A 22,380-nucleotide genomic window follows, 5' to 3' on the forward strand; every position below is an offset into this window, starting at 1 on the left:
ATAGAAGGGTGGGGAGAACAGAACAAAGGGGACTGCCAGTCATGAGAACACCTCTGCTTTTCACCTAAGATGTCTGCTGGAACTAACAAGGACTATACGAGGGGAAAGGATTGGGCCCAGACTAGGAAGAAGTCTAGTCTGTGAAAGAAGCTTATTGGAACATCTCTGAGGGTGAGATTTTACCTGTAAACAGTTTCTTAATGTACTAGGCTTAGACTTGTGTGTTTTTGCTTTATTTTGCTTGGTGACTTACTTTATTCTGCTATTACTTGAAACCACTTAAATCCTACCTTTTATACTTAATAAAATTACTTTTGTTTATTAATGAACCCAGAGTTAGTGATTAATACCTGAGGGAGAAAACTGCTTTGCATATCTCTCTATCAGTGTTATAGAGGGCTGACAATTTATGAGTTTACCCTGTATAAGCTTTATACAGAGTAAAATGGATTTATTTGGAGTTTGGATCCCACTGGGAACTGGGTGTCTGGGTGCTGGAAATAGGTGACCTTCTGAGCAGTTTTTGGTTAAAGTTTGCAGCTTTGGGGACATGGACCAGACCTGGGTCTGTGTTGCAGCAGGCTAGTGTGTCTGGCTCAACAAGGCAGGGTTCTGGAGTCCCAAGCTTTGGCAGGGAAAATGGGCTCAGAGGTAATCTTAGCACATCAAGTGACAGCCCTAAGGGGGTCTGCTAAACCCAGGGTTGTGAGCTCAATCCTTGAGGGGGCCATTTAGGGATCTGGGGCAAAAATTTGATCTGTCTGGGGACTGATTCTGCTTTGAGCAGGGGGTTGGACTAGATGACCTCTGGAGGTCCCTTATGATCTGTGACTAAACCCATCACAGCCATATCCTCAGATGGTGTAAATCCATTTACACCATCTGATAATCTGTCCAAAGCTTGTAATCTAAGTTTTCCTTTCCATACATATTGTACTGGGATAGGGGCATTGAGTAGTCAATAACTGATTGAAAATGGCAGGACTAGAACAGAAGACCAGGTGCCAAAACTCTGCTCTTTACTCAGAACCTTGGGCAAATCACTGAGGGCTGATTTTTTTTTAAAAAAAAGTGGCCAGTAATTTTGGGTGACTCAGTTTGGGTGCCCAAATTTTGGGTGCCCAGTGCTTCAGTTAGAGTTTGGGGTGCTCAGCATCATGGCCTTTTTGGCCGATTGAAGTCAATGGGGGTGGGGAGTGCACCTGTGAGCATCTTAAAATAAGGCCAAATTTGCCAGGGCCAAATTCACCATTCCCTGCACCTTGTGTAGCCATGCACACTAATTGAAAGTGAGCATAAAGAGGGCATAAAAAGCTATGAACTCAGAATAGTTATCCCATTTGCAAGTGACTACACAAGGTGCAAGACAATGATGTACTGGATCCCAAATTGTGTACCCCAAAATGGAGGCAATTTAAGCACTGTCCAAGTCTGACAATTTAAGCTTTAATCTCTGCCTATCATAAACAGATAGCTAAGGGTTAATGTCTCTTTTACCTGTAAAGGGTTAACAAACAGTGACCTGCAACACCTGACCAGAGGACCTATCAGGAAGCAAGATACTTTCAAATCTCGGTGGAGGGAAGCCTTTGTTTGTGGGTTTTGGGTTTTTCTTTGTTCTCTCTGAGTCCTGGAAGGGACTAGATGTGCAACCAGGTTTCTTGCCAATCTCCCTGCTCCAGTCTCTTTGGAGGCATGGGTTCAAATCCCACAGCTGCCACCATGTCATAGCATCTTTCCTCAATCTGAACCTTAAGAGTCCAAAAAAATGAGGTACTAGCATGAATTCCTCTAAGCTTAATTACCAGCTTAGATCTGATTATGACACTGCCCTGCTTTTTAGTCATCTTTAAAACATGTATCTAATTGAGGGTTGTTGAGCATCAATAACACACAGTGACTTTAGTGAGAGTTGTAAGTGCTCAGTGCCTCTCAGAATCAGGAACAAAGGGTACCATAAGGGTTAATTAAGTAATATTTTTAAACATTTTGGAATCTTTGGCTGAATGATACTATAGAAACACAACTATTATTCATATTAGATTTTATTTTAGCAGATATTAAAATGTTACAGGTCTGATTGTGTTCTTGTTTTATATTAAGTTGTGCCATATCCTTAACTGGTATAAACTAACACAGCTCCACAGAAATCAATAGAACTATGCCAGTTTACACCAGCTGAGGATCTGGGTTGACTTCAGTGGAGCTTCTCTTGATTCTCACTGATGTAATTGAGTGCAGACTCAGGCCTTACATTCTTCCAGTGCTTATTATTGTTTAACAGGCTTCCCCCCCCAAAGTAAAAACAAGATGCAATCTCTCTCTTTTTTTTACCTCATCAGCAAGAAAATCAGACATGCAAAGGTTCAGTCAAGAAGTGGTTATAGGCTAAGGAAGAAGGCAGAATGTCTAAAGTAAAGATGTATTTCTTGCATGAATAACTTCCTAACAATCTGCTGAAGGAGTGGTTTTATATCAGGCTGAAACCCCAAACCAGCATCATTTTAATGTGCCAAGCACCTGTGAAAGAATGCAGCTGCAAGGCCATGGGAAAACAATGGGAACTGTGACAGTTCATTAATATAAACCAGCAACTAGATTTATTTGGAAAAGTCATTGATATAGAATTACACTTGAGGACGCAGTGGCATTCCTGAAGTATGCCAGCAAGCAGCTAACTAAGATTATAGATGTGTGTACATCATTTGAACTTGAATGGTAATTTGGTAACTGTTATAATTTATTGTGTATGTCAAACAGTATAACAAATGTATGAAGAGTAGTGATTGCTTCAGCATTCTTTGTTTGCTTTGATTTTTACTCTATTTGGTTTCATTTGGTGAGTGGGAATTTTTTGTTTTTTTGCTGGTAAAACAAGAGTTTGGAAAGTGCATGCAGCAAGTAAAATGGTTTTATGCATAGATAAGAACCAAAGAACATCTTAATGAAAAAATGTTCACATATAGTGTGATCTAAATGAAAATGTCTATGCACTAAGTGGAACATTCTTATTTTTGTAAATAAGATGTTCAGATACCAAGGCAATGGAGAAACATAAGGACCTGAACAGAACAGAACTCTGCTCCCTTCTCCATGGAGACCCAGGGGAATTACTGAGTCCTGTTTCAGAAAGTGGGGCAGGGTGACTTTGAACACACAAAGTTGGGACCCCATAGAAGTGGCCTACTCCCCCTCCTACCATGCACCATGAGGTCTGCTTCACAAGGAGAGATTGGAGGAGCAGACAAGAAGAAAAAGAGTGGAGCTGGTGCAACTAAGTCTACAACCAGGAGCACCCACAAGTCATTTCCCTGACAGAGGAGGAGCACACTGGCAGGAGAAACTACTGCTGCTCTGAGGCATTAGCCATGGCTATGGAGAAGATCTGCTGCCACCCAATGGTCTAGAGAGAGGAATCCCCTTGAAGAAATTTAGCACATATTCTCTCCAATTGGGCTGCTCACTGCTTTTTTTGCAAACCAGTTTATGGCATGTCTTCAGCCTATAGTGTGATTAAGAGTGTCTGTCATTTCATTCAACAGCTACAAATTACAGGGTGGGCAATGATGTTACAGGTAAATCCAAAACACTTCACTTTGCATAGATTAGAGGCTACTACAGAGATGCGAGACCACAGATATTAATCTGCTAAAGATGTTGTGGGGTTGAGAGAACAATATCACAGAGATGGATTTTACAGCCTGTTTTTCAGAAAACAGTAAAATATAACATGAGAAAATGGGAGGAAATCAGCACTCAGCTTTTACATGGTAATGATATTCAGAAAAATGCCAGTGATTAGAACAAACGTAACCCACACACCTTTTGGGTGTGGTGTTCTGTCCCATTTAGTGGCACCAAGACCACTTAGAGACAGAGAGATTGAGTTTGCTCTACAGCCTTAGCTAAGAGGCATGTGATAGAGACTCATGCATTTAGCTCCAGAGGTTCTAAGTTTGATTCTGCCCACCAATGACTAGGAACTGTTGGTGTTACACAAGCACAATAAGAAGTGAGCACATTCAGTTTAATTTGTTTCTATTCATTCTTCTTTTCCTTGATTTTCTCCTGTCTTCTCCTCTTCCCTTTATGTCCCTTTCTTATTTTTAAAACTTAATTTGCTGATTTCCAGACATGGGCACTGACTCTGTTGGTGCTCTGGTGCTGGAGCAACCACAGAAAAAAAAATAGTGGGTGCTTTCCATCTATTGCCAGCCCCATGGATCAGAGCCTCTCTCTCCCCCCGCCAGTGCCTCCTGCCTGCCACAATCAGCTGTTCAGTGGCGTGCAGGAGGAAGGGAGAGCAGTGGGGGCAGGAAGAGGTGGGGGAAGGGCAGGAGGAGGTAGGGCAGAGACAGGAAGAGTCTGGGCCTGGGGCAAAAGGGGGGTCAAGCACCCCCCAGGAACTGAGGAAGTTGGCACCTATGTTCCCAGATACAAGAACAATATAAAGTAGAAATAAAATCATGCACACTAAATTAGAATCTCCTCATATTATCCCTACAAAAAAGAGGTATATCAGCCAATTTGGTGTACTAGTTATGGGCCCTGTTGCTGTATTATGTGTAAGCACAAGAGGCTCAGAAGATGTATTTAATATTTTTAAATAGTAGAAGCAGCACATGAAGCTTGGCAAAATCTCTTAACACGCAAGGTACTTTCACATAGAGCTGTTGATGCCCCGTTACCCTTCTTCTGTGCTCTCCACTCCATAAACATGCCTCCACATACGTGCCTTTGTACATACCATCTCCCTACAGGTACCTCATCCCACAGTGCTTCCTCTTCCTACCCTCTTCAGTTCAGAAAATGCTCTTCCAGTGTATTATGTGTCTGAGAATAATTTGGAATGTAAACTCCTTGGGGCAGGAATCACATCTTCCTCTGTGTTGTGCAGACTAATGGCACTTAATAAGTAATTTTCACTGCTGTGTAATGTTGCAGTTAGGAAGTTCTTTCTCAATTGCACAGGAATGAACTATGGAATAACTTTGCTATGTGTTTGATAAAAACTGTCATTGCTATACATGGAGTCTTTGTGGTGGCAGCAATGTTGTATATTGGGGAAGGAAGGAAAAATATGAGCATAATATATTATGCAGTAGTTGTATATGATCACTTTTGGACCTAAGGGCCTGGTCACCCCTCTTAGTTTTTAGCTTGTGTCTCATCTGACTGTAGCTAGCATCCTGGGAGGATTTCTTGAGGTTGAGCCATCCATGCCCATAACTTTGACTAACTGTCCCTGTTGAGTATCTGTTTTTGCTCAGGTTCCTCTGAATCTTGCGTTTTGTTTTCCTTCTCTCCAAGAATGGCTTTGCAATGCTTATCCCAAAGTAATAGTCATTAAAGGCAAATTATCTTAAATCAAGCAAGGTTTATTTAATTTAGAAAATAGAAAATAGAGAGAAAATCAAACTAAATGAAATGCCAATAGAATAATTCATATCTAATCTGAGGTCTTGCTCAATAGACTAATTCTTCTAGATCCAGCCATTTGAATTGAGTAGCTGTTTGATTTACATCTGAGTGTTCATTTGTCCAGCTTCCAAATTGACAACCTCCTTTATGCCCTGCTCTTGCAAACACCTATACATGTGCTTAATTTTGAGTACAGTGAAATCAGTGGGACTGCTCATGTGCTTAAACTTAATACGTGCATAAATCGTTGCAGGACTTTGGCCTTTATTTGCATCTCCAGCTTTTGCTTCCGTTTCTTGGCTTGTGCTCTCTCATTTATGTTGTTTCTGTCCATTTGATATTCATGTGAACATGTCAGATAGCCATTTCAAACAGAAGGTGCCTTCGTGTATAGATAATCATACTTTTCAGTTACAACACTTTCCAGTTATCTTATTCTGTCTCCTTTTTATATACAATTTACCATTTTAAGTATTGGGTAATGAAGCTTATTATAGAAGCTTGATAGAAAGCATTCCAACTTCCTTCCAATTAACATGCAGTACTTCAGAGAAATCCTTTCAACTTGGGATAGGTGTTTGGCAGATACACATAACCTTTTTGCATACAACTACACTTAAGATATCCTTGTTAGATTAAAGACTAACCAAATGTTGATTGGTCCCCCCTGTCAGACTTTTTAGATTTTCCAGGTGGAATAGTTGGTTTCACATATTTTCTTTCAGATGCAGACTTGAATTATCATCCTTCTATAACACTTTCAACTTATATTAGACAAGCTAGTCTTAGATCGCCACATGTACATGAGTGATTTTTAACTAAATTTGGATCAGGGCTGCAATCAAGATTTTTAGATGGTCATTCAGTAGTGCGGGCTTATATGAGGGTGGATGCTGTCTTGTGCCTTCAAGGGAATGTAAGTTTGGCAGCAGAAAGGACATTGTATTGACAGAGAAAAGGAATCCAGATGGAAAATATTTGCTTCTCCTCAAATCCTGTGCGCTCAATTTAGAGTGCTGGAGCAGATCTGATTTGGAGTGGTCAGGCTTTATTAGGGAGCCAGGTAGGACTTTTTTGGAAGTAACCACATCAAAACAAGTTGTAGAAAACTTGGAGATTGGCATATACATCATTTAAACTTTCCAGTCTATGCAAGTGATCCCAGTTGCCAAGAAGTGTCCAAAAATAAAAACTGGGCATGCTCTCTATGCCGTTAGTCCTCCTCTGGTGCTTCATCTCCTTGATTCCTCAGTAAAAGGCTCTTTCTTAGTCCCCTGCTAACTGGAATGATAAAAAACATATGGCTGGAGAAAAGACTAGAAGCTCACATATGAAATGACTTTAAAAACCCTGCTTTTTAATTAGATATAAATTGTCACAATCTATGATGAATCTTGGCACATTTGGGTTATGCAACAAACAAGAGCTTTTTATATCAATGCAGCTGCAGCTTTCAGTAGCATTTCACCTGCTGCTGAGCTATTTCCTACATTCACTTGAGAAAACATTGCCTAATAGAACAGCAGACAAAGGGTGTGTCTTCACTGGAAATTGAAGGTGGGTAGGTATACCTATGCTAGCTTTAATCTAGGTAGCACAGGTAACCATAGTAGTAGACATGTGGCAAGACAAACTTCAATGCAGGGTGACAATCTGAGTATCTACTAGGGCCCTGGATGGCTTATATTATTGCTATTGTTCTTCACTACTATTGTTACCTGTGCTAGCTAGATTAACACTAGCAGAGATGTGCCTACCCATCTAATCACACCTTTGCTTTGCAGTGAAGATAAACCATGAGAATCATCATACCTAGGTTCTGTTCCGGACTTCATCAGCAATATGCTGTCTGATCCTGCAGAAGTCACCATGCTCTGAGATGAGAAATACACACAGATTTTTTTGAAACATTTGTGCAGTTATTACAACGGCATGTGAAAATCGGGTATTTGCACAAACTTATAACTGGTAGTTTTCATGTGTTTTCATCTGACCTTTGCATAGAATCATAGAAATGTAGGACTGGAAGGGACCTCAAGAGGTCATCTAGTCCTCCTCTGCTGTGCATCAGGATTAAGTATTATACACCATCCTTGACAGGTGTTTGTCTAACCTGTTCTTAATAATCTCCAATTACGGATATTCCACAATCTCCCTAGGTAATTTGTTACAGTGCTTAACCACCCTGATAATTAAGAAGTTTTTCCTAATGTCTAAACTAAATTTTCCTTGTTGCAATTTAGGACCATTGCTTCTTGCCTTGCCTTGTCCTCAGTGGTTAGGGAGAACAATTAATCACCTTCCTCTTTATACCAACCTTCTACGTCAACGGTTCCCAAACCGTGGGTTGGGACCCCAAAGTGGGTCACGACCCTGTTCTAATGGGGTTGCCAGGGCTGAAGCCCAAGCCCCACTGCCCAGGGCCAAAGCTGAAGCCCGAGCCCCACTGCCCAGGGATGAAGCTGAAGCCTGATGGCTTCAGCCCTGAGTAGCAGGGCTCAGGTTACAGGACCCTTGCCTGCGGCTGAAGCCCTGGGCTTCAGCTTTAAAACCCCTACCTGGGGTGATGGGACTCAGGGTTTGGCCCCTGCACCTAGACGTGGGACTTGGGCAGGCTCAGGCTTGATCCTCCCCTTCTGAGGGTTGTGTAGTAATTTTTGTTGTTAGAAGGAGGTCGTGGTGCAATGAAGTCTGAGAACTCCTGGAATAAAGACATGATCATTAATGTTTGCAGTATTGTTGTAGCTGTGTTGGTCCCAGGATATTAGAGATTCAAGGTGGGAGAGGTAATATCTTTTAATGGACCAACTTCATTGGTAGAAGAAGACACGAGTTTACATAGAGCTGAAGAAGAGATGAGTGTTTGGAAGGCTTGAGAGAATGGTTGGATTTTGACAAATAATTTGAAGGAGCAAGACAATCCCACTGAATATCTCGTTGGTTCACATTTTTAGATAATTTCTACCTAATGGAGTGGTTTTCATATTCTGATGGATCATAGTGATATTTCATAGATCTCTTCCACGTAGCTGTGCATATTTTAGGTATTATGGTTGTAATTCTGCTTTTCTTAATATTCAATAAGGATTCATTTTTGGATGACCCAACAAACCAAATTGAAATAGTCACTCTCTTCATTAACTATTGTGGAGGTGAAAGACACATTCCCTAAGGAGAATGTAAAGAGAGCAGTTGTGGCTGGCTGGTTTCTTGTGCTCTCCCTCTCCTTGTGCACACATGCTATGACTGGCCACAATTTGTCCCTGGAAATAGAAGGCTAAGAGAGCATGATTTGACCCTCATTTCCCCTGATGTAAATCAGCAGTAACTCCACTGAGGTCAATTGAATTACATTGGTATAAAAAAATAGTAAGTGAAAGGAGAATTAAGGTTGAAGTGTAGGTTGGTATAACACGTGTTTTGGGAGCAGCTCTAAGGCTTGACACTCCCCCTGAAATTCCTTTTTATACACCGATAAAAACAAGTTATGCATTGCCCCTCTGACATGGTTAGTTACCATGCTTTACCTTGTACGTGTTGGTTCAATCAAAACATCTCTAGCCATCACACTGTCATCTGACTTTATCTTTAACAGAGGGTCAGTGTGTCCTTGTATCATCTCCGGAGCATGTGTTTGTACCATACTTGGTATCTGGTACCACCTTTCTAGAATGTGTTTGTGTGACTGATCTGTGCCTAGTACTTCTCAGGAATGTGTGTTTGCAGTACCAGCCCTGTTCTTGCCAGATTCTGTGAACTTACATGCAGGCAGAGCCTGAATTCTGCTCACAGCCTGATTTTTGCTAATTTTGCTTTATATTAGCAGGCCCTGATAACTACTACTTTAGTTCAGGCTTCTGGCCTCATACTAGGCCTCTTATACCAGGCCTCATGTCTCAGGCTTTCTCTTTCTACTACCCTGGTAAGGAGCCTTCTGCCACCATGCTCCAGGAATCCAACTTTGTCAATGGTCTGATATCCTCTATCCACTCCCTGCTGATCTGTTCTCAACACAGATCCACTAGATCCTGAACAATGCAGATATCTGACTCAACTCAGAGTTCCAACTAGAGAATGGCCTTCTCTATTGCCACGGTTGTATTTATGTTCTGGAGGGACAACCTAGGTTTCAAGTATTGAAACTATGCCATAATTTGCCACTTGTGGAATTTTATCATGAGAAGCTTCTAGTGGCCAGGCCTTTGAGTTTACCCCAAGGATTATATAAGGTCAGATGATTTCTGAGCCCATACAATCAGACCCCCTACGTCTCTTCCAGCATCTGCCCAGGCTGCTGGAGCCTTGGTCTACTATATCAGTAGACTTTATTGTAGAACTGCCACAGTTCCAAAGATACCCTGTAATCCTGGTTGTTGTTGACCTCCTAACCAACATGGTGCCCTTCATCCCGTGCTGTGCTGTTTCTACCACACAAGAGATGGCTCAACTCTTCATGAAAAATGTCTTCCACTACCACAGGTTACCAACAGGCATTGTATCAGATCAGGGTCCACAGTTCATGTCCCAATACTGACAGAAATTTCCCAGACTCCTTGTCATTTACTAATGGACAAATAGAGAAGGCCAATCAAATCTTGGAACAGTATCTTCACTACTTTTGGAGTTACCCCCAGAACAACTGACTTCCCCTGTGTGCTACAATGAATTTGCATTAACAATGCTATCCATGCCTGGACCCAGTATAGCCCATTCTTTGCAAATTATGGCTTTCTTGCTCACTTCCACCCAGACTTGCCCATGTATTCCCCAGTCCAGACTACCTGCCTATGCTGGGTGCACCAGGAATTCAAAGAATACTTGCAGTCTGCCAAAGAAGCCTGTAACCAGCATGTGGACCAAGATCATCAGGCTGCCTACAATCAGATCATAGGGGAGGTTTGGCTCTCTGTCTAGAACCTTAAATCAAATCATCCATCTGCCAAGCTATACTACCCATACCTGGGCCTCTTCAAGATTATAGAACAGATGAACTCAGTGGCCTTCAGGTTATCGCTGCCCTAGCCCTTGAAATTCCACCCTTCTACATTTCACTTTTTAAAAGCCCTACACTGAGAACCCATGTCTAGACCACTCCAACACACCACCACCACCCATAACAGTTCACAGACAGGAGCATTACTTGGTCCACCAAATCCTTGGATCTCGGCAAGCTAGGAGAAGGTTTCAGTCCAGACAACCAATCTTGGGAAACAGTAAAGAACATCCACACCCTAGCTCTATTGTGAGAGTTCCATTAGAAGTGCTCCAAAGCCGATGGGAGGCACTCTCAATGGAGGGGTGCTGTCAGGAATCAGGGCCTGCAGCAAAGCCAGTCTCCAGGCAACCTAACCAGTGCAGCTGACCTATAGTAGGGCTGCCTGACTGGCTATAAGAGTCAGCAGACTGGTTCTGAATCCAAGCAGCATCAGCAGTCCAGCAGCAGCTCAAATCATTTGTCCATGGCTGTGATAGCTCCTGCTCCTGCCTCGTTCCAGACCTTCTGCCTTGGGCCTGCCTTGCCTCATGCCAGGTTCTGACGCTTGGCTCCAATTCCGGACTTCTGACTCTGGCATCTGGCCTCTGACTGTGGTTCTAACCCTGGGTTCCAATTTCTGGCTACCAACTCCCACTCCAGCTACTGGGCCTAACTCCTGCTCCAATGACTAAGCACAACCAGCCACTGGCAAGGAGACTGTAAGATGGGTATGTTAAATTAGCTCCCACCAATTAATTGACATTTTTTCACCTTCTTCCTGTCTCTTGGTTTGTAAGTTAAAGCATTTTAGATTTCTTTACATTTATTTTAGCAATTAGGTATTTACTTAATATTTGCATTGCACTAGTGTCCACAAGGCCCACTCAGTGTTGAGGCCTCACTGTGTTAGGCTGTGTGTGTGTGTTTAAAAAAAAAAAAGTGAAGAAAAAAATTACATTCCCAGACCAGGGGTAGTTTTAAAACTGGAGTTTCCTTAAACTTAGTATAATGCCCCTCCCTCCAATAAATACAGCTTACACAAGCCCCATTGTTGCTCAGTCCTTTTAGAGCACACTCAACTTTGCTGCTGCAACCAGAACTATCCCCTTTGACCCCCTTCACAACTTCAATTCTTAAGGGGACAAGGCACAAGTAATCTATTCTTTTAGGAGTAGGTGTAGCAGAATTAGATTTTAATTTGTTTATAATTTCAAGAGAAAATGTTCAATGTTTGCGAACAGGGGCTGCTAACAAGGAGTTTTGCAAGGGAGTTCTCCAGGTGAAGGAGGAGCAAATACAGCATCTGTGGGGTAAGTGACTGTCTGTAGTGTGTCTGTGTTCGTGTTTGGCGGTTACTTGTGTGTGCTGAGCTTGTGTTTGTCAATCTGTTTGTTTGTTTGATGGTTTGAAGGGCCGTGTGCTGTGGCTGGCAGTTGGAGGCTGTGAGCTTCAAAGTAAGGTTTGAAAGCTCGAAGCCTCTGGTAATTGGCTGAGCCTTAATCAGTAGGCGGGGCATTAACTCAGGCCAGGGCTTTATAAAGCTGTGCATAAGCGACCAGGGAGCTTGCGATCAGGGGCTGCTAACAGGGAGTTTTGGAAGGGAGTTGGGAAGGGAGAGGGGGTCCCTTGTTGGTCCTACTTGTTCCCCTGTAGTCCCCTTAAAACCTATAATCCAAACCATATTCCAAAACCCCTTTCTTTAAACCACCCTCTCATTAACTAGGAGGCAATGCAGGCAGAAGCCCAGCAGCAGAGTGGGGGCTATCCAGTTTATTGCGCTTAGTGTAGCATGTATGATTACCTGCCTTGTGGGCGGGTAGTGTATGTGTGCAGTCGGTGCAAGGAGCTCCTGGCCCTCAGAGACCACGTACGGACTTTGGAGGCCAGGGTGGCGGAACTGGAGGAGCTAAGAGAGGCAGAAAGGTATGTTGATGAGGCTTTCCAGGACACTGTAGAATTGTCCCACCTCCGCTCAAACAGCCTCAGTGCGTTGAGGAGGAAGAAAGTCGCAGGGAAGCATGAAGCAGTCAATGGGAGCAGAGGGAAACCGTCCATATTGGACCCTCCTTGCAGATGGTGCTGAGGTTGCCTCTCGCACTGAGGTTACCTCTCCAGGGGAGGGAACTCCAGTTGCTAGGAAAAGCAGGTGTTAGTAATGGAGATTTGATCATAGAACATAGATACTGGGTTTGGATGACCAGGAGAACCATATGGTGACTTTCCTGCCTGGTGCGAGGTTGCAGATCTCTTAGGCATCTAGACAGGACTATGTGTAGTGCTGGGGAGGAGCCGTTCGTGGTACATGCTAGGTACCAATGACATAGGGAGGGTAGGAGAGATGTCCTGGAAGCCAAATTTAGGCTGCTAGGAGAGGATGAAATCCCAGACCTCTATGGTGGCATTCTCAGAAATGCTCCCAGTTCACGCGCAGGGCCAGGTAGGCAGGCAGAGTTCAGAGTCTCAATGCGTGGATGAGACGTGGTGTAGAAGAGGGATTTCATTCATTAGGAACTTTGGGAACTTTTGGAATGTGGCTGGAGCCTCATCTGGGCAGAGATGGGCTCCACAAACCAAGTGGAGCCAGACTTCTGTCACCTAAACATTAAAAGATTGTGAGCATTTTTAAACTAGGAGATGGGGGAAGCCGACTGCTGCAGAGAGCATGTGGATCGGACACAGATATCTTAGGGGAGAGTTGATGATAGGGAATCTCCAGGTTATAGTTAGGAACAGAGGACAGAAGAGGATAATGTAAGGGCGGATCCAGATGATAAAAGTCACATAAAAAGAATCTGGCACATCAAAAAGGCAGACAAATAATCAGGGACAAGTTTTAAAGTGCTTGTACACAAATCGTAGAAGTCTAAATATAAGATGGTGAACTTAGAGTGCTTGTGATAAAGGAGGATATTGATATGAATAGCATCACAGAAACCTGGTGGACTGAGAGCATCAGTGGACACAAATCATTCCGGGTACAAAATAATATCGGAAGGACAGAACAGGTTGTGCAGGGGGAGGAGTGGCACTAATATGTGAAATAAAATATATATTCAAATGAAGTAAAATCTTAGTAAATCCACCATGTTCCATAGAATCGCGTTGGATAGAATTTCATGCTCTAACAAAATATAGATTGGGATCCATTTACGACACCCTGACAGGAAATAATAGTGATGATGAAACTAAGGGAAAATAGAGATGCTATCCAAAATGACGAACCAATATGTGGCAGATTCAATTATCCCATAGATGGGAACATTACACTTAGGAAGAAATGCAGAGATAAAATTTCTCGATACTTTAATGCTGGCTCAGAGAGCTGGTACGGGAACCACAAGGGAGAGACAACATCTAGATTAATCCTGAGTGGAGCGCAGGAGCTAGTCCAAGAGTATTATAGCAGGACACTTGGAAATAGTGACCATAATACAATAGCATTCAACATCCCTGTGGGGAAGAACACATCAACAGCCAACACATTGGGGTGATTTAAAAAGATTCAAAAAAAAAAGGAACGGAACGAAAAATAGAGTAATAACAAAAGTAAAAGGTACAGTGACTAAAGTGAAAACCCTGCAGTTGCATGGGGCCTTTTTAAAGACACCATAATAGAGGCCCAACTTCAATGTATACCCCACGAATTAAGAAACACAGTAAAAGAACTAAAAAGAAGACACCATGGCCTAACAACCATGTAAAGAAGCAGTGGAGAGATAAAAAGACTTCCTTAAAAAGTGGAAGCAAATCCAGTGAGACAATGAAAGGGCCAAAACATGCCAGTTAAGTGCAAGAGAAATAAGAAAGCCAAGAGGAGTTTGAAAGACGGCTAGCCCAAAAACTCCAAGGTAATACAAAATGTTTTTTAAGTACATCAGAAGCAGAAAGCCTGCTAAACAACCAGGGGGCCCTTGACGATCGAGATACAAAAGGAGTAGCTTAAAGACGATAAAGTCATTGCCAGAGAAACTAAATGGATTCTTTGCTTCGTCTCAATGGCTGAGGATGTTAGAGAGATTCCAACCTGACGGCTTTTGTAGGTGACAAATCTGCAGGAACGTTGCACAGATTGAAGTGTCAGTAAGAGGTTTGGAATTAATTGATAAACTCAACATAACATGTCACTGGGGACAGATGAGCATCACCCAAGAGTTCTGAAGACTCAATGGTGAAGTTGCGAACTATAACTAGGTTTGTAACCTGTCCTTTAAATCGCTTCGGTAACCATGACTGGAAGTTAGCTAATGTAGCCAATTTAAAGAGGGTCTAGAGGTGATCCGGTAAGTCTACACAGTCGGTACGGGCAATTAGTCGAAACATAATTAAGAATAAAATTGTACCACATAGAAACAACAACAACTGTGAAACAAATAGTCCAACATGGTTCGTAAGGGAATCATGTTCCTTACTAATCTATTTAGAGGTTCTTTGAAGCGGCGTCAACAACATTGAGGGGCATGGACAAGGGGTATCCAGTGGTACATAGTGTATTATGATTTCCAGAAAGCCTTTGACAAGGTCCCTCACCAAAGGCTCTATGTAAATTAAGCTGTCATGGATAAAAAGGGAAGGTCGTCCTTTCATGGATTGAGAACTGCGTTAAAAAGACAGGAAACAAAGGATAAGGAATTAATGTAAATTCTCAGACTGGAGAGAATAACTAGTGGTGTTCCCCCAAGGTCAGGTCCCTAGACCAATCCTATTCAATGTTTCATAAATGATCTGGAGAAAGGGGCAAAACAGGGAAGTTTGGCCAAGTTTGCAGATGATACTAAACTACTCAAATAGTTAAGAAACCAAAGGCAGATGTTGAAGAACTTCAAAAGATCTCACAAAACTAAGTGATTGGGCAACTAAATGGCCAAATAAATTTAATGTGGATAAAATGTAAAGCAATGCACATTGGAAAAAATAACCCCAGACTATACAACATATGATTGAGGGCTAATTTAGCTACAACGAGTCAGGAAAAGATCTTGGCGTTCATTGTGAATAGTTCTCTTGTAAGATGGTCCACGCAGTGCCAGAGCGGGTCAAAAGCAAACAGGATCGTTAGGCAATCATTAAAAAGGGGATGGAATAAGACTAGAATACATTATTGCTTATATAAAATCCATGATACGGCTCCAATCTCGAAATACTGTGTGTATCTGTGTCTCCTCATCTCAAAAAAGATATTCTAGCACTAGAAAAGGTTCAGAAAAGGGCAACTAAAATTGAATAGGTTGGAGAGGCCCATATGAGGAAAAGTTAAAGAGGCTAGCCTCTTCAGTGACAAAAGAGGAGACTAAGGGAGAATGATAAGGTATATAACAATCATGAGTGATGTGGCGAGAAAGTTGGTAAGGAAAAAAAAAAGTATTTACTTATTCCCATTGAATACAAGAACTAGGGGTCACCAAATGAAATTAATAGGTAGCTGGTTTAAAATAAAATAAAAGGAATTCTCTTCAACAGCGCACAGTCAATCAACTTGTGGAACTTCTTACCTGAGGAGGTTGTGGCTGGGACTATAAACAATGTTTAAAAGGGAACTGGATAATTTCAAGGTGGTAAGTCCAATTAACGGCTCATTAGCCAGGAAGGGTAAAGAATGTGTCCCTACCCTTCTGTTTCAGAGAGTGGATGGATGGCAGGAGAGAGATCACTTGATCATTGCCTGTTAGCTTCACTCCCTCTGGGGCACCTGGCATTGGCCACTGTCGGTAGACAGATACTGGGCTAGATGGACCTTTGGTCTGATCCAGTATGGCCGTTCTTATATTCTTATGTTTATTTTTATGCCTCCCCTCCTTTTTTTTTTTTTATTACTTTTATCTATTTAAACTTTCACAATTGTGCAAAATTATGTGGAGGTCAGGAAATAGGCAGCCAGACAATAATTTAATAACAGACACTGAGATTCAAAACAGTAGTTCTCAAACTGTGGGTCGGGACTCCAAAGTGAGTCGTGATCCCATTTTAATGGGAGTCACCAGGGATGGTGTAGACTTGCTGGGGCCTGGGGCCAAACTCCAAGCCCAAAAACTTCAGTCCTGGGGGGGCAGGGCTACAGTTATAGGCCCCCTGGCTTTAGCCCCCAGGTGTGGGGCTTGTACTTTGCCCCTGACCTGGGATGGTGGGGCTTGGGCAGGCTCAGGTTTCAGTCCCCTCTCCTGGGGTCCTTAGTAATTTTTGTTGTCAGAAGGGGGTTGCAGTGCAATGAAGTCTGAGAACCCCGTTTTATATACTTGCAGACTGTTATCCTGTCCCCCATCAGTCTTCTCTTCTCCAGACTAAAACCCCATTTTTTAAAATCTTTTTTCAAGGGTCATGTTTTCTAGAGCTTTAATCATTTTTGTTGCTCTCCCATGGATTTTCTCCAATTTGTCCACATCTTTCCTGAATGGAGTGCCCACAACTGTACACAATACTCCAGTAGAGGCCTTATCATTGCTGAGTAGAAGATTTACATCTCATATCTTATTTACAACACTCCTGCTAATACATCCCAGAATGATATTCATGGTTTTTCGTATTGTTGACTCATATTTAGTTTGCAATCTATTACCCCCAAATCCTTTTCTACAGTATTCTTTCCTAGGCAGTCATTTCCCATTTTTGTATGTGTCAACTGATTATTCTTTTCTAAGTATAGTATTTTGCATTTGTCCTTATTGAATTTCATCCTGTTTTTTTCCAACCATTTCTCCAGTTTGTCAAGATCTTTTGAATTCCAATCCTGTCCTCAAAAGTGCTTGCAGCCCTTCCCAGTTTGATATCATCTATAAAGTTTTCAGGTGCATTCTCTATGCCTTTATCCAAATAATTAGATATTAAATAGAACTGGATCCAGGATAGATCCCTTCAGGATCCCACTCGATATGCCTTTCCAACTCGACTATGAACCATTGAGAACTACTTTCTGAGTATAGTTTTACAATCAATTGTGCACCCACATTGTAGTTGGGCTGTCCAGGCTATATTTCTCTAGTTTGTTCATGAGAGACAATATCAAAAATCTTACTAAAGTTGAGATATATCACATCTGCTGCTTCCCCCATCCATAAGGCTTGTTACCCTGTCAATGATTTGTTCTTGAGAAATCAATGTTGACTGTTATTTATCATCTTATTTTATTCTAGGTGCTTACAAATTGATTAAGCTTTCTGGATTCTGAAACTAAGATGACTGGGCTATAATTCCCTGGGCAGCACTGTCCCTAGGCGGGTGTGGGGCCTGGGACATAGGGGCCGAGTTTCTAATCTGCTGGGGGTGCTCTCCCCATCTCCACCCAGGCCATGTCCCCACTCCACCCTTTCCCCCAATGCTCTACCCCCGCTCTGCCTGTTCCTGACCTACCCTGCCCCCACCACGCCTCTTCCCTACCTCTTCCCCACTCAGTTCCGCACCCTCCCCCAAGTGCACGGCGTCCTTGCTCCCCTACCCTCTCCCCAGCGCCTCCTGATGCCATGAAACCTCTGATCCATAGCAGACAGTAGGTGCTGAGAGGGACAGGGAGGCGCTGATCGGCAGGTCCTGCTGGCAGGCAGGAGGCACTCGGGGGGAAGTTCTGGTAGGGGAGTTCCTCCTTGGTCCCCGCCCCCACTGCCTGCCTGCCTGCTGCTCACCTCCCCGTTCGCCTCCTCACCCCTCTCGCCTGCCTGCCTGCCTCCCGTCTCACCTTCCCGCCCATGTCCTCATGATTTTATCGAAGCACGGGGCCCCCCAAAGTGCAGGGCCCGGGGTGGTCGCCCCAATTCTTTGTACCCAAGGGATGGCTCTGTCCCTGGGCTGTCCTTATTCCTCTTTTTAAAGATATATTTGCCCTTTTTCAGTCCTACGGTATCGTTCCTATTCTCAAAGATAATTGCTAATGATTGAGAAATCTCTTCAGACAGTTCCTTAAATATTCTACTAGGGTGTATTTCATCAGGCCCTGCCAACTTGAAGATATGTAATTTTTCTAAGGGTATGGCTACACTTGAAATTTCAAAGCGCTGCTGCAGCAGCGCTTTGAAGTGTAAGTGTGGTTGGAGCGCCAGCGCTGGGAGAGAGCTCTCCCAGCACTGCATGTAAATCACATCCTCTACGGGTGTGGCTTGCAGCACTGGGCAGCGCTGCGGCATTGATTACACTGAGGCTTTACAGCGCTGTATCTTGCAGCGCTCAGGGGGATGTTTTTTCACACCCCTGAGCGCGAAAGTTGCAGCGCTGTAAAGTGCCAGTGTAGCCATACCCTAAGTAATTCTTAACTTGTTCTTTTCTTATTTGAGCCTCAGATCCTACCCTGTTTACACTAATGTTTATGTTAGTTGTCCAATCACTGCTAACTTTTTTTGTGAAAACTGAAATAACAAAGGCATTTAACACTTCAGCCATTGCCGTGTTTTCTATTATTGCCTGTCTTTGTCTCCTCATTAAGTAATGGGCCTTCCCTTTCTTTGGTCTTCCTCCTGCTTCTCATGCATTTTGAAAATGTTTTCTTGTTACCCTTTATATTCCTAGCTAGTTTAATCTCATCATGTGCCTCTGCCTTTCTAATTTTGTACCTATATGCTTGTGTTGTTTTTGTTATATTCATGCTTCATAATTTGACCTAGTTTCTACTTTTTGTATGACTTTTCTTTGAGTTTTAGGTCACTGAAAATCTCCTGGTTAAGCCAGGGTGGTCTTTTACCATACTTCCTATATTTCCTACTCATAGAGAGAGTTTGCTGTTGTGCCCTTAATAATGTCTCTTTAAGAAACTCCTGAACTCTTTTTTTCTCTTAAACTTGCTTCCCAGAGGCTCTTACCTACCAATTCTCTGAGTTTGCTAAAGTCTGCCTTCTTGAAGTCCATTGTCTTTATTCTGATGTTTTCCTTCCTACCATTTGTCAGAATCATGAATTTATCATTTCATGATCACTTTCACTCAAGCTGCCTTCCACTTTCAAATTCTCAGCTAGTTCCTCTCTATTTGTCAGAATCAAATCTAGAATAGCCTCTCCCTTAGTCACTTTCTTCACATTCCGCAATAAAAAGTTGTCTCTAATGCATTCCAAGAATTTATTGGATAATCTGTGCCCTGCTGTATTATTTTCCCAACAGATGTCTACGTAGTTGAAGTCACACATCATCATCAAGTCCTGTATTTTGGATGATTTTGTTAGTTGTTTAAAAAAAGCCTCACCCACCTTTTCTTCCTGGTCAGGTGGCCTATTGTAGACCTCTACCATGACATTACCCTTGTTTTTATCCTTAATGAGAGACTTTCAACAAGACTGCCTCCCATTTCTATCTCAACCTCAGTGCAAATGCGCAGATCTTTGACATACAAGACAACACCTCCTCCTTTTTTCCCTGCTTATACTTCCCATACAAGCTGTACCCTTCTATAGCAATATTCCAGTCATGTGAATTATCTTACCAAGTTTTTGTGATGCCAATTATATTGTAATTTTGATTATTCACTAGTATTTCTAGTTTCAGAGTAGCAGCCATCTTAGTCTGTATCCGCAAAAAGAACAGGAGTACTTGTGGCACCTTAGACTAACAAATTTATTTGAGCATAAGCTTTCGTGGGCTACAGCCCACTTCATCAGATGCATAGAATGGAACATATAGTAGTAAGAACAGATATTTATACATACAGAGACATGAAAAGTGGAGAGTAGCCATAACCAACTGTAAGAGGCTAATTAATTAAGACGAGCTATATCAGCAGGAGAAAAAAACTTTGGTAAATGATAATCAAGAATGGCCCATTTTAGAACAGTTGACAAGAGGTCTGAGATACTTAACATGGGGAAATAGATTCAAATATTTGTAAATGAAACCCAGCTACTCCCAGTCTCTATTCAAACCCAAGTTAATTGGTATCTAGTCTGCATATTAAGTCAAGCTCAAGCAGTTTCTAATGGACGTCTGTTTTTGAAGCTTTCTGTTGCCAAAAATGCCACCTTTAAGTCTTGCTACTGAATGGCTACAACAGTTGAAGTGTTCTCCTACTGTTATTGAATGTTATGATCCTGATGTTCAGATTGTGTCACATTTATTCTTTTGGCGTAAGAGACTGTCCGTTCTGGCCAATGTACATGGCAGAGGGGGCATTGAGACACATGATGGCAATATATCACATTGGTAATGTGCAGGTGAAACGAGCCCTATGGCGTGGCTGATGTGATTAGGTCCTATAATGGTGTCATTTCATAAATATGTGGACAGCAAGTTGGCATTGGGCTTGTTGGAAGGATTAGGTCCATCGGGTTAGTGTTTTGTTGTGTGGCGTGGGTGGCTGGTGAGTAATTTGCTTCAGGTAGGAGGCTGTTCTGTAAAGCTGAGGACTGAATTCGTCTCCCCCAAGATTCATATGGGAGTGAGGGATTCATCTTTCAGAATAGGTGTAGATCTTGGATGATGAGCTGGAAGGTTTTAGTTGGCGGCTGATAGTGATGCTAGTGGCTTCTTTATTTTCCTTTGTTGGGCCTGTCCTGTAGTAGTGACTTCTGGTATACTGCCGTGGCTCTGTCCTGTTTTTTTCAACTTCAAGCAGTGGATTTGTAGTTTTTAAGAAGCTTGATAGAGTTTTAATCCCCACCAGAAAAATTTCCCAAAAAATCCTATTCCAAAAACCCATGGTTTGGACTTACCTACGAGTTTTTTGTCTCCTGCCCCTTCAAATCATAGTTTAACCTGGCTCCCTAGGTTAGGCCAGTCTGTAATCTGAGCATACTTTTCCAACTTTCTGATAGATGAACAGATAATAGCATGGTAAAATAGGCACAGTCTTACATGCACACATTTCTGTAAATCAAGCCCTTAACCATTTCTGTGCCTAACCTTGCCCAATGCTGTAAAATGGTTATAATACTCTTCATTAGGTTGTGTAATTTATTTTAAATAAGTGCTTATAAGGCATCTGAATAATAACAAAAGGCACCTCCATATTCATTAAATGCACCAGAGAAAGTGCAAGTATCAATTATTAAGCAACATCAGAATTGATTAGCTTTCATTCTTGTAAGATCTTTTTTGAACAAAATGAAAACTCATGAGTCTGCTTTGTCAAACGGTTGCTGCAGTCTTGCGAAGCCTGGAGGCCATAGAATTACTATATCATTACGTATGGGCTGCAGCTTTTTGTAGAGCTTTACCTGCAAGCGTGCTGACTTTTCACACTGGAATCAAGTCAAAAATCTTTCCACTCTTATATCTTAAGATGTTTCAGTATAATGAACTGAAATTGTACTGCATTGTTTGTTTGTCTGCTATGTTAGACTGGTTGTCCTGTAGTAGGTCTATGTGCATCTGAAAGTATAACTGAGTAAGATTGTATGACTGTATTTTCCCTAGAACATTACAAGGGGCCAGACCCCAACTGGGATAAATCGAGTACCCAACTGAACTCAGTAAAGCTATGCTGATTAAACCAGCCTTAAAATCTGAACCTAAAGTGTGGCTCTCCACCAGTGAGCCAATGTCAAATAAGTAAATGATGTAATCAAACATGAAACGGAGACGATAGAGAGAAGATTTATTATTTGTTTGTTATTTTGTCTCAGTATGTACAACAGCAAAAACAAGATATTGCTCTGAGACGTTAACATCCTAAGGACCTAAATATCTTCAACACTTAGCATAGTACTCAAGGTAACACATAAAGTAGTGTCCACTGAGTTTGGGGGATTTTTGAGTTGACCTTCATGACTATCATGGAGCTAAAACTCAGTGCCACATGCTATGTTTGCATAATATAGATAAGACGAGGCACTGGGGAACTAGGAGATGGTATTGACGTGGCATTTTCTTTCCTTTCATTTCCTCTTTCCTTCGTCTCTTACCCTCCTTATAAATTGAGCAAGAGGAGGTGGTGTTTGATGGGTGTTTGATTGCTTTATAGAATAATCAATTAGGGCCGGTGCACTAGGTTTAGGATGTCATTCTGAGGGCAATACGAGAAGAACGATGAAGGCAGAAGTCAGAGATAGAAATGTAAAGGGGTGTGGGGTGGACCATCAGGT

Source organism: Chelonoidis abingdonii, chromosome 6 (assembly GCF_003597395.2).
Source record: "Chelonoidis abingdonii isolate Lonesome George chromosome 6, CheloAbing_2.0, whole genome shotgun sequence".
Lineage (NCBI taxonomy): Eukaryota > Metazoa > Chordata > Testudines > Testudinidae > Chelonoidis > Chelonoidis abingdonii.